At 38.3% G+C, this 12,969-nt stretch overlaps 1 long non-coding RNA gene across 2 annotated transcripts; it reads right to left on the bottom strand.

Moving 5' to 3' along the window:
* Positions 1-5,301: 5,301 nt before the first annotated feature.
* On the bottom strand, positions 5,302-10,968 carry LOC143420214 (uncharacterized). Of its 2 annotated transcripts, XR_013100032.1 has the most exons (5): positions 10,541-10,939; positions 8,516-8,547; positions 7,667-7,692; positions 6,067-6,420; positions 5,302-5,689 (listed from the first exon to the last, which is right to left on the bottom strand). It is a non-coding gene; the product is annotated as an uncharacterized LOC143420214 (long non-coding RNA). The 2 variants fall into 2 exon arrangements; XR_013100031.1 differs by lacking the exon at positions 5,302-5,689 and having other exon boundaries at positions 6,033-6,420; positions 10,541-10,968.
* Between the last annotated feature and the right edge of the window lie 2,001 nt (positions 10,969-12,969).

Here is a 12,969-nt window from a genome sequence, read left to right as displayed (position 1 = left end):
GAATGTCTCTCAGGAAGATTCTCATCACATTGCAGCCTCACAACTTCAGATTCAGGAGCAAGATTACACCATTCATCGATCACAACATCCCTATTTTGTTCAAACTCTTCCAGTGCACTCTCAATATCCTCAGAGTTCTTCTCATACTTGTCTTTATTTCTTTTCACAATCCGTTTCACAGACTCACTGTGGTCTGAACATGGAAGTCGCACAAAACCCGAGTTGTAGAAGGACTGATAGGTTTGGAAACATTGTGGTTTCAGTTCCTGCTCTGATCTGTGTGGAAGGTAAAGTCTCAACAGTCGACCATAATATTGCTCAGGATCTTTTTCCTGTGAACAGTGGTAATACCTGATTATAGCTGGTTTATCATTCTTTCGCCTTTGTACAAATCCAAGCTGGTTTAGAAGAGGAAGCACATCTTTTCCTTCATTTGGACCACTCACCAACCGGCACAGGGCAGCAAAATCAGCCAGCGACATTTCCTCATATTCTGGGGTCTCAGGTCTGCATTTGTATTTATCACTCAAACTTGTCATCCAAATATTACAGCTGTCATGTGTTGTGCTTTCCAGGAAGCTCATGGGCCGACTCATTTTTACTGGGTTATCATCTGTTGGTACAAATACAACACTGCGGGAACATTTTTTCATTTTTAGGCCACAGACTCGAGTCACACACTCCTGTGCGCTGATCTCTCTCTTTTTTGAGTAAGCCTGCATCACAGCTCTCATTTCATCACATTCATTGACGGTGTTCTTATCAGAGTTATCGATAACTGTCTTCAGGTATTCAGAGAGGCCAGATTCTTTCTTTGTTATATATTTACAGAGGTATTCTACACATGAATAGGCATTCAAAATGAATGAGACATCTAAATTAGAGTTCCAGGCTTCAAGCAGATCTGGGTTGTAATTGTTGATCCAACAGTCCTTTGGGTCACGTTTCAGAATCAGAGCTGTTTTCTTGTTTATGTTCTGGAGGCATTGTTCATACTCATTCATTGTCAAGTTGCATCGTGACAGAATCTGCTCTATGGTGAGGGAAGCAGCTTCAGGTTCCTTCAGCAGGTTCAACAAAGGTCTGAGTTTGGCTTTTGCAGCTTCAGTGTCTGAATCCTCATCCTGTCTCACAATCATTGTTCTTGTGGATGGTGGTTTTGGAAACCCAAATCTACAACCAGAGTTCACACTCTTAAAGCATGTCTTTGTGTGGTTCTTGCTGTGCTTTTGTAGTTCAGAGACTTTTTTGTGCAGTTCAGGTTGTTTTTCTGGATCAGGGAGTTGAGCTGAGATGTATCTGTCCACAAAGTCACAGACAGTTTGGTCATCATCCACATCTGCTTCTACCTTTTCTCGAATCCACAGCAACATGTGTATATGCGGACTACCTCTGTGCTGGAACTCAACTCTGTAAAAGTAATCAATGATCTCACCAAGGGGCTGTGCAGGAGAAAAAAGCAAATCTCTGAACAAAGCCTCAACACGCTTATCAAACATCCGCATGGTGGTTACTGGATTTGATCTTAGAATTTCACACTTTTCTGACCAGTCCAGGGCTTCAAAATCAACCTCTTCACCTTGCTGTCTCTTTATTGCTTGAATCACTTCAGGCCATCTCATCTCAGCAGCAGAGAAAGTGACAAAGAACTGAGGTGTTCCTATTTGACGAATCATACTGAATAAATCTTTGGTAGTTTTCTGCCAGTAAGCTGGAGTTCCTCTGAGTGGCTGCATAAATCTGATTGCATCTTTATTTCTTACCAGCTTCTCTACTTCTGTCTTACTTTGTAACATTCCCGATGTGATTTTGCGTCCATCTTTGGTCATAGTTTTACCTTTCCTTAGCTGTATTGTCATGCTGGAATTAGCCAAGTGTATTTCAGTGACAAACTGTGAGAAAAACAGGTAATTTGTGTCTTTAGCAAATCTTGCATCAATGTTGAAAAGCCTTGACTTGAAGTAAGCACTTGGTGTGAGTTTAAGAAGTCTCTTTTCATCCAGTGTATTCTGACCGGTAGGAAACTGCACAGGAAATGCCATGGCTTCCAAATGAGGAGTTCTGAAGAAGCTAACAGGATTGTTTCTTTCTGCAGGAGCCACACAATATGTGTTATCAGTGAAACAGAGAATCTCTTCTGAAATGTCTACAGGCTGCAGACAACTTTCTAGAGCAAAACCTCCATTGTTCAAATCACTTTCTGGTTCATCTGGATTTTGTTCCTCTGGTTGTTCATCACAGGATTGCATATTAATAGCTTGGTCACTTTCAGACTCACTTTCGCACAAAAGGGCATCTTTTTCATAGTTGTCAATTTCCATTAAATCTGCTTCATCATAATCATCACTTCCCATGCTGGCTTCATCACTGCTGTCATCATCAGGTAACGTTGGATCACAAAGCAATGCATCATCTCTGATAATAATATCTGTGTACTGTGGATGAATTTGTTTGAGTTTACGCAGGGCTTGAATGAGTTTAGACCAGGTGACAGTCTGGAACAGCTGATGGCCTTTGTAGCACAGTCGTCTTTTCAGCTTTATCCTCATGATCTGTGATTGGCTTCTGATCCTCGGTAAACTGTCAACTGTTTGTTGGACTTCAGATGGTACACACACCACATTACCACGTATGAGTCTCTGTCTCCCCTTTGGAAGAGGAATAATCTTAGCAAATGGTATGCATTTGGCAATCAGATGTCTCTCCAGAATGTTGAGATCGCACAGTTCAGCTGGAATATCCTGCAGTTCTAAACCGTTGACAGCAGCAAGTCTTGGCATGCGTCCACTTTTGAGGGAACTGTGACACGTGTGACAGATATACTCCTTTTTTCTCTCAACAGGAAAGCTGCAGTGATCATGACATGCTTCGTCACACACATGAACAAATTTACCAGTTAGACACTGCTGAGCTACAATTTGGTGTTTTGAGTAATTTTCTCTTTTGCAGATTTTCACCTGATTAGGAAAAGAAGCTTTTAGACAAACAGTACAAACATAAGATGGTGCTGACTTAATGTTGGATCTGAAACGAGATATGGCCTCATTCATTAAAGTGTTCTCTGGATGACACTGTAAACTGTCAGCTGGTCGATGCATCTGACGATATTTTCTTTTTATTTTCATTGCACATCTGATATTATGCATCTGTCTAAAAGAAATACTGTTCCAATATTTTACTCTCATTCGTTCTCTCATATTGTCCTTGTGTTGCTGCTGAAATTGTCTCTCTTCTCCATAACGTTTAGTGATGTAACATTTTTTTTTCTGTCTAAATTCTACACTTTCTTTATATAGGTTAGAAACATATGACCTCATGTAAGCTTTATGTTTCTCTCTGAATCCAGCACAAGTTCTGTAATTTCTTCTTATACGTTCCTTCTGCTGTTCTTTGAATATAGGAGATTGTCTATAAGATTCTTTATATGTTTTTCTCATACGTTCCTTCTGCTTTTCTCGAAAAATGGGAGATTCTCTATATGTTCTTGTTATACGTTCCTTCTGCTTTTCTCGAAAAATGGGAGATTCTCTATATGTTCTTGTTATACGTTCCTTCTGCTTTTCTCTGAATGAAGAATCTTCTTTATACATCCTTATGACACGTTCTCTTTTTCTCTCTCTAATTTTAGCACTATCTCTATAGATTTTTCTAAAATGTTCTCTCTGTTTCTCTCTATATGTAGCATTGAGTTTACACAGATTATTTTTGTACACACTCTTCTTCTGTCTGTGATCAGGATCATGAGACTTTCTGCTAGAATCTTTTTTCTTTGCCTTAAAGCTTTCATCAAAAGCGTACATCTGTCTTTCTTTCTTTTTCTGATTTTCCCTTCTCTGTGGTAGTTTTTCTTGGACCAACAGTCGTCTCCTAATCTTTCTCCTTTGCTGTTTATTATGCTTCAACAGTTTATGTGAGAGTTCATCTGTTGTCATAGTTAAACAGGAGGCAGTGTTTAAATCATTCAGAGGAACAGAATCTTTTGTTACCTGAGTGTCTCTTACAGAAGATGCAGAGGTTTCTATTTCTAAATAATCAGAATTGTTCAGCTCAGCAGCTGGCTCATTTGAATAATCCACTCTGGATGACATCACTTCAGTAGCTAAAGTGTCGGCCACAGTTTTCTGTGTTTTCTCAGTGGATTTGGGGGTTTCAAATTTAGGTTCATTTAAAGCTGGTGCTGGAACAGTTGTAGCTGTTTGTCTGTTTTCATCAGCATTTCTTTGGTCAGCAACGTTTTCACTGTGGAACTCAACAGGCTGTAGCTCATAGGTACAGGTTGGTGCGATGCTACACATTCTGTACAAACGTTTGATCCTGTCAATCATGTCGTTAAGACGTGTGAATTTTAACATAACTGCAGTTCCACCACTTACACTTAGCGACAATGGCATTCCTGTAGACTTACGTGGGTGAGGATCAAAATATGCGTATTCACCTGAAGTCAGCCTGGAAACTGCAATGGCGGTTCCTCCCATGACTAGCAAAGCATAGCAAATGTCTGAAGCCAAACACTGTAGTCCCTGTTCAAGGCTCGGAAGATGATCTGTACCGTCAAATGTGCCATAAAGAGCAAACTGAGACATGTCGACTTGATACTCGTGTCTGCGGCTGATGATCACAGTGGGAAGTTCATCACAGGCTAGAAACACGCTGTTCACAAACCTCTTTCTGGCATCTGAATACACGGCATGGCCTTTGTCCAACACACGGTTAAGATCTGCTCTGGTAATGAATTCATCCTCGTGTAAGAATGACAGGAAAACCAAACTGTTCGCCATGCATTGCTGATTCCGGTACTTTCCATACTTAGCATTGGCCTGGCTTCGGGATGCACAGATGCTACTCACTTGTTGACGACTTTCACTGTTTGTAACCTGTACATGAGACGGTCCTGGAGCTTCTCCATCATGCTGCGTTTGCACAGTTAGCTGGGGTTCAGTTTGGATTACCTGCTGTACTTTAGCATTTGGCACCAATGATGAGCAAACACCTCTCTTTACCACATCTGCATAAGACACTGCGGCTGTCTGAACGCTGAGCTGCACTTCTGGACTGGGAATACTTGTAACAGACACCTTTACCTGCTCACTGGTCTGAGAAAGATTTACCTGTTCCTTCTGCTTTTGCCATCTAAGCTTCTGGGACTGTGACCTTTGACCTTTCCTTGGCATTTTGTGCAAGTACAAACTGGACCTTATATGTATTTATACACAAATGTATACAAAAATCAACCTGTAAACACTGAAAAACTCCTCAAGTTTCTATTAAATGGATAAATGTAAAACTATACAAATGGTAAAGTGTTCTTATAACTGTTTAATTGATGTAAAAGGCTGACTTAAATACAAACTCAATATAAAAGTTATGGAAAGATCTTTAAAAAGTTTTATTGTAGCTTTTTCAAAAACTGTATATTATACTTTTTTTTTTTTTAACCAGACTGGTTAATGAATAGGTCTATACTTCTGTGAAGTAATATGCAGAATAAATCTCAACAATCAATCAACAGGCTATAATAAAACTCTTAGTTTTAAAGTAGACTTTGTGTAAATCTTTCAGATATCTAAAATCTAAAGCAAATATAAGGAGCTGTGGTGGTGTAGTGATCAGATGACAGGCGATGAGGATTCTTCAGCTGGATGTTCTGCAGCAGTCAGGAAACAGGAAGTCTGGGTTCTCAGGGCAGCCTCTAGATGACAATTGTAACTGAATACTTACACTGAGTGACAAAAAAAGGGTTTGTCCTTAAATAATAATAGTTTAAACTTGTAGTCAAATGTTATAGCCAGTGAAACAGACTTGAAAAATGTATTTGAATCTAATTTAATATTTATCTAAATAGAGCAGTCTGAATGTATATATTACAAAATAACCAGATTGTCTTATTACAAATAAACCTTTAAGAGGTGTATATTTTATATAATTTCTCAAAGTAATTGCACCTGTAAGCCAAACAGCCAATCAATGTTTATTCCAAAGTGTAATGCAAAATTAAAATGACAAATTTAGGGCTGTGTAAATAGTTTCTACTGTGACTTCTACTGTACTGTATATTCAACTTCTTACTTGTAATTTCCAGTAAAATGAGTGGATATGAGAGAGTTTAACGACAGGAAAGAAGGAGCAGTGAGAGCAGAGATCTCTCAGATTTCTGAAAACAGATCGTCGAAGTTGCGGTAACTTCAATTTCCAAAAACTTGGTTTGTTGTCAACCTTGGTTTGTTGTCAAACTTGGTTTCTTGTCAAACTAGGGCTTATGCTTGTCAAAATTAGATAGAGTACATGGCGGAGAAATGATAGAAGATAGAATGGCTTGTCAAAAAAGATGGAGCAGGGAGAGGGAGAGTGATAGGACAGACTGAATTTGCTTGTTAATGGCTTGTTAATGATAGAGGGAGAGGGTTTTCTGCAGCAGGTCACCTGTAAGACAGAAAGAAAGTGGAATTAGACACACTTCCAATAAACCTGGCTTTACCCTATTTTTCAGACTATAAGGCACATTTAAAAGCCTTTAATTTTCTCAAAAATAGACAGTGCACCTTATGTATGGTTGTGCTTACTGATTTCAAACCAATTCTATGTGGTACACGGCACTCTGTCAAATGTTTTAGTATGACTTTGGTAAGCTACAAAGCAGCACCACTTGATGTATCGTCGGAGCATGGCTACCATAGTCAGCACCCTCGTAGAGTAATTCGTACTGTGCTTCAACATAATATGGTGTGTGTGTATAAGGGCCTGGCACCTGTTGAGAGCCATGCTTATGTAGCAGATTTCAAACTGATCAATCCACATTCATCAGTCCATAAATCCTGAAAAGTAAGCGTATTGTTCTGTATTTTATGTCTTACAACTGAACAATTTTGAGAGTTATTGTAAATGAGTTGAATAAAGTTTGACTTATCTGTTTTGTTTGGCTTAATGTGCCTTAGAATTTAGTGCGCCTTACAGTCCGAAAAATACAGAACATATATATCATTACACACTGAAGAGTTGTACAGTACATTATTAGATTCAACTGAATAAAAATGTTTATCATATGGTGGTGGAACATTTCTAAGGACATTTTCGCATTCTATTAACACAATAAAAACAAACAGAGTCTGTAAACCAAGATATGGTGCTATAGTAACTTACTATAAACATTATATGGTCAAGCTAAACCCACACAATGAAGTCAGAGCAGACAGTTTCAGACCACCTGCTTTAAACACTTCACATGCACTCAACTCACATGATCCTAAATGCCCAAAGGTCTCAAATTCCCGTTTCTGTGTGTACTTACCTGGTACAACAGTATATCATAATGTCTGGGGAGCAGTTAACATAAAAGTAAAAAATAATTTACTCAGTATGACTTTTGGCAAAATGAAAAATTTGGAGACAGATGACTCCTAAACAGCAGTTTCTACATTTTTCAGTCAAATTTGGGGCATGTTTAATACACACTCCACTAAATCTACAATAAACTTAGCATGGCCGATATTAGGGCCTAATTAAAAATGTACTATGATGATAAGAGAGATCTGTAAGTCTGGAAATGTTTACATAGACTTTTCTATGATCTGATTATTCCCAAGAGCTGTGCTGACTCACTGCACTAAACTGAATCTCCTATAATGAGAAACATTTCCCAGAACTGCACCTCAGACAAACCTTTACTTACCAGACTGAGACGATCAGATCAGCAGTCTAGAGAAAGGAAACAATTCATCAGATCACTGTTTGATGATTCAGACTGTTGAGCCTCTTCACACACAATCCAATTTACTGTGACATAAATTAACTAGTAAATTTATTTAAGGCTTTATGAGCTTACTGTAGTCTAAAGAGGAGATAAATGAACTGCAGCGTCTCACATGGCTATAGCAAGTGTAATAAAAGCATTCTTTACTACAGAAATACAAAGAATAGCCACCAATATTTGTTGGCACAAGTGCAGGATATACCAAATATTTCCTACACAGAAGCTTTGTGGCTCCAACATTTTCTACAACAGGTCAGTACTAGTAAAGTGTGAAAACCAAAACTTTTAAAAATGTTAGATACAAAGTAATTATATAAATCAGAAGCAACAGAAAACCTCATCATGTCTGATATGAATATGTAAATCTTAAAATAAATATTGACATGTTACAATAGCAGAGGTGCACCATGTTTTGTAATTAAAATTAAATGTCTTAAATTTTTACACTAAAAAGTCCTCTCATTGTACCCGTTGCTAGGAATATTTATGTATTTTGCAGTGTACCTTTTTGGCAACTTTTCTATTTAATTTTAAAACACATTATATTCACCAAATAAGTGATAAACTAATTAGACACACTGGCTGTAATGTACCTAACAATGTCCACTCACACCTCTGGTTCTCTTAGTTTTTCATTATGACTTTGTGTTTTTGCCAATCAGTAAATGGAAACATATCACAAAAAGTCAGACTACTGTATGTAAGTTGCCAAATGTGCTACGCAATGCCAGGTTCATACTGCTTCAGTTACAATCACTGTTTACTTACCAGCAAAGGCAAAACCAAAGATCTCTTTCACTCTGTGTAACAAAAGACAAAGCACAAAAACACAGAATAAGACAACTCAAATCAGCATCACAGTCAATACTGCATCACTCTGTGTAGTACAAAAGATTCAGTACACTTCTTTGTTTACCACAGCAACAAACAACTCACCTCTTTTTTCTACACCTTATTAAAGATTACATCTTCATTAAGGTAAAATGTGCTTTCATCCATTTGTAATAAGCCACACACGTTTCTCAGTTATGTGATAGCTCTATTAGTTTGGTGCTATTAGATAACACAGTAGATTTAATAAGCAATGATTTACTACACCTAGCTCTGCACACTTTATCAAATTCTGACATCACAATTTCAAAGCATGAACAATCATAAATGAAAGCTTGGATGATATTTTTGTAGGCTTCAACATCTGAGTTCGTCTGCATTCAAATTCTGCTTCCTAAAAATATTATCACCTGCACACAGTATCATTTAATATGCTGTTGTTTTAAATATCTACATATCATATTTATAATATTAATGGTGCACTGCTGCATTTTATTTATTTGAAGGTGGACGTTTTTTATATTTCGTTAGTTTTTCACAAAGTGAGAAGTTAAACAGAACTGCAGGTGAAGGTTTTATTTAAAAAAAAAAAACAACCTGCACAAACAAGTGTTTGTTAAACAGTTCTTAAAATTTAACTAAAAAACTAAAATTACCTAATTAAAAAAAACTTCTTGTTAAGAGATGTTATTATTCTTATATTATGTGTTTCATCCTCACTCTCTCTCTCCCTTCTGTTAATTAACCCACAGCACAAAAACACACCGGTACAGGCACGTGACTCTTCTTCTCCCGGCTTTCAGTCAGAAGCTGTGTCCCAAAATGTCGGCTGCATCCTCCGGAGGCCGCATTTGAAGGCCGATTATGTCACAGCCAGTCGACGAAGGCTGTCTCAAATGCGGCCGACAAATGAGTCCTTCATTTCATAAACTTTTAACATATTTTTAGGCGAGAAAGTAGCGGTGTAAATTGCAAATATCTGCTTGGTTTATCAAGACATCGCATATTTGCAAAAGTGTGCCGACGTTTTCAGAGACGTCTGTCACCCACCGGCTCGATGGCAAGCCGGGAGGGGGGTTCAGACCCCCGCTCTTTCGCTACTCAGGTTAAACATGATATACAAGTCACTCTGATAACTTAAAAATGTAATTGTTTGCCTTTTTCTGTGTTTTATTTGTTCTGGAGTAAATCGGTTTGGCTGAGATCAAAGTTATTAGATTATTAGATTAAATAAAGCTTTATTAATCCATCTGGTGGGTTCCTCCGGGATTTTCACATAGCTCAATAAACGTTAAACGGTCGAGAATTTACGCCAGTGTCCTGTTATATTTTAAATAGCAAGGAGCAGACGGCCGAGTTTATTAAACTCCAGCGAGACAGCGGTGACGCAAATCTGAAGGCTAGACCGTCCAGTTTCACAGCCTTCTCGGTCCACGTAGACCGCGAAGGCCGGGTCCTCCGAAAGATGCAGCCGACGTTTTGGGACACAGCTAATGGCGGTAAAATGGCTCCTTTGAAGTTGCCGACCCTGCTGCTTCAGCAGCTAATCAGTGGTTCTAAAATGACGGCTCATTACCTTACAACCGAAAGAATGAGGCCGTTTTAACTGACTGATTTGTGAAGAGAACTAACTTCAGCTTCCCTAACAGACTCAGAAACACTAACACACCGAATGAACCAAATACAACACAATAACTGTAATAAACAATCAAATGAACCATATTAATTTCACACTGGGCCTATAGCAGCTAGGCTAGGCGTTAGCACTTAGGGCTAGCATACCAAACACTCCTTTTAAATAGTAAAATTACAACGTTTCACTAAAAAAGCAGCCATTGTGTTACTTTAACATGACTTATACTTCGACTGGCTTCATAAGTCACTAACAACAACTGGGTAAATCCCTCATACAGCTTATAGACATTTCATTTCAGAAAAGAGAGACAGAGAAGCAGCGCTTACCGGTGGGGATCGAGCTGAGAGTGGACGGAGATTCAGGAGTCAGGCAGAGACGTTAAAAAAAGAGGCATTCACGGGTAGTGGGAAACTCCGCAATTACACAAAATTGGCATGGAAAACGTGAAAAATATATGTAAATTTAAATATTATTATACTAGATTTTTTTGCAACAAAAAGCAACTAGCAGAAATTTAATTCTATAAGTTTAATAAATGTTTAAAACAGGATTCTTTGAATTTGAAATAATGGTTAAAAGACATAAATAAACACAAGGTCATTATGTTAAAATGTACTTTATTATGATAGATTTATTTAACTGACTGCAGTAATAAGAACAGTCTTCTGCTGAACACCAACACCAAGGAGCTGGTGTTGGTGATCGCCTAAGCATCCTCACAGTAGGAGCTGCAGAGGTTCATCTCACTCCACTGCAGGACTCAAGAGGTTCAGGAGGTCCCTTAACCCCACTGCTATGAGACTTTTTAACAGGGACTCCTGATATGTTCATTGCACATTTGTTTCTTTTATTCTACTACATATTGGTTGTAATCATGAATTCTGAATTGCTTTAAAGCTGAAGCTGTCTGCTAAAACTAGCTGAAAAAGCTGAAAAGTTGCAGAAATTGTAAAAACTTTGCAGAAGCAAAGGAACTTTGCTAAAATGTAATAACTTCGCAGAACTGCAATATCTTAGAGGAAACATAATACTTGGCAGAAATACAATAGCAGAACTTAGCAGAAATATTGTAACTTACCAGAAACATGATAACTTCTCAAAAATACAAGAATTTAGGAGAAATAGTATAAGATAACAGAAGCTGGTAAAATCATAAAAGTTTGCAGAATTGTAATAAATGATGAATATGAATTACTGGTCTGTGACAGTGTATTAATTTGTAGGGAAAAAAAAAATGTTGACCAAGGTGGAATTGAACCCACGACCTTTGGTTTGCAGACCCGTGTCATTACCAACTGCGCCACTTGGAAAGAGAGGAGCCACTTTGAAAAACAGGGTGATGAGGAGTCAGATTTAGATCGCGGTGAGAGGCAGAAAACCCCATTTTTTGCAGTTACAAAACGTTGTGTAACTCAAACACTAGGTGGACTAGAAGCATAATTCTTCTACTGGCTGAATCAGTGGACTTTGGTGTACTTTGACTGCGATTTTCATTGCTCTTTGTACAACCGTCACTGAGATATGACGAGAGAGGAAACGGAAGACCTCAGATATGATTGGCTGACTGGGAAGCCGTGCAGGCCCTGATATGTGATATGTGTCTGAGTCCGCACAGAGGATTGGCTGCCTGGCAGAAATATATAGAAATGAGGTCATCCCATTGAAAGCCTTTCTCTCTCTCTCTCTCTCTGTCACACACACACACACACACACACACACACACACACACACACACACACACACACACACACACACACACACACACACACACACACAGGGAGAGAGAAGTAAGTTTCTAGGTCAGCCTGGGAGCTGCTGAATTTGAATCCACCAATCAGAGAGCCTGTGCACTTTTTCCCGCCAAAACAGGTGCTTCTGTTTACACACGCAGCACAGAGACACACAGGATTTTTGCAGTCTATTTCTCATAGTGACGACTCCCCTCAAACAAATGACCATAATTTCCTAACCGTAGGGGCTAGAAGGGTCATTCTTACACCGTTTTGTTCAGAAGAGATGGGGGAATCTTCAAGTGTTGACAATTTATCATTAAAATATGATTTTTTAGAGATATATGACATGGATGACTTGTTGACTTAGAAGCCACGAATTCCCCAATATGCAAATTTGAATGCCTGGAGCCCACATACATGATTGGCTGGCTGGGAAGCTGTGCAGGCCCTGATTTGTGGATTTGAATTCCTCAGCCCTCAGATATGATTGGCTGGCTTAGAAGCCACGAAGGCCCCAATATGCAAATTTGAATGCCTCAGGACACATATATGATTGGCTGGGAAACCGTGCAGGCCCTGATTTGAAAATTTGAATGTCTAAGTCCTCACAGAGGATTGGCTGCCTGGGGACCTGGCAGAAATATATAGAAATACTATGATTAAGCATAAATACTACATTTAGTAGAAATACTATGTTTTAGCACAAATACTATAAAAAGCAGAAATACTATATTAGGCACAAATCCTATAATTTAGCAGAAATACTATATTAAGCACAAATTCTATAAAAAGCAGAAATACTATATTAAGCACAAATTCTATAAAAAGCAGAAATACTATATTAAGCACAAATCCTATTAAAAGCAGAAATACTATATTAAGCACAAATCTTATGAAATAGCAGAAACAGTATGATTTAGCACAATAGTAATAAGTTAAACAAAAAAATTGGAAAAGCAAAATGGACAGCTGAAAAAATGCTGAACATGCTGAGGGTCCCTCAAATATACTTGTTAAATGAA

Source organism: Maylandia zebra, linkage group LG9, assembly GCF_041146795.1.
Source record: "Maylandia zebra isolate NMK-2024a linkage group LG9, Mzebra_GT3a, whole genome shotgun sequence".
In the NCBI taxonomy this organism is placed as follows: domain Eukaryota; kingdom Metazoa; phylum Chordata; class Actinopteri; order Cichliformes; family Cichlidae; genus Maylandia; species Maylandia zebra.
The sequence above is the reverse complement of the archived record's forward strand: the minus strand, read 5'-3'. Positions and strand labels throughout refer to the sequence as shown.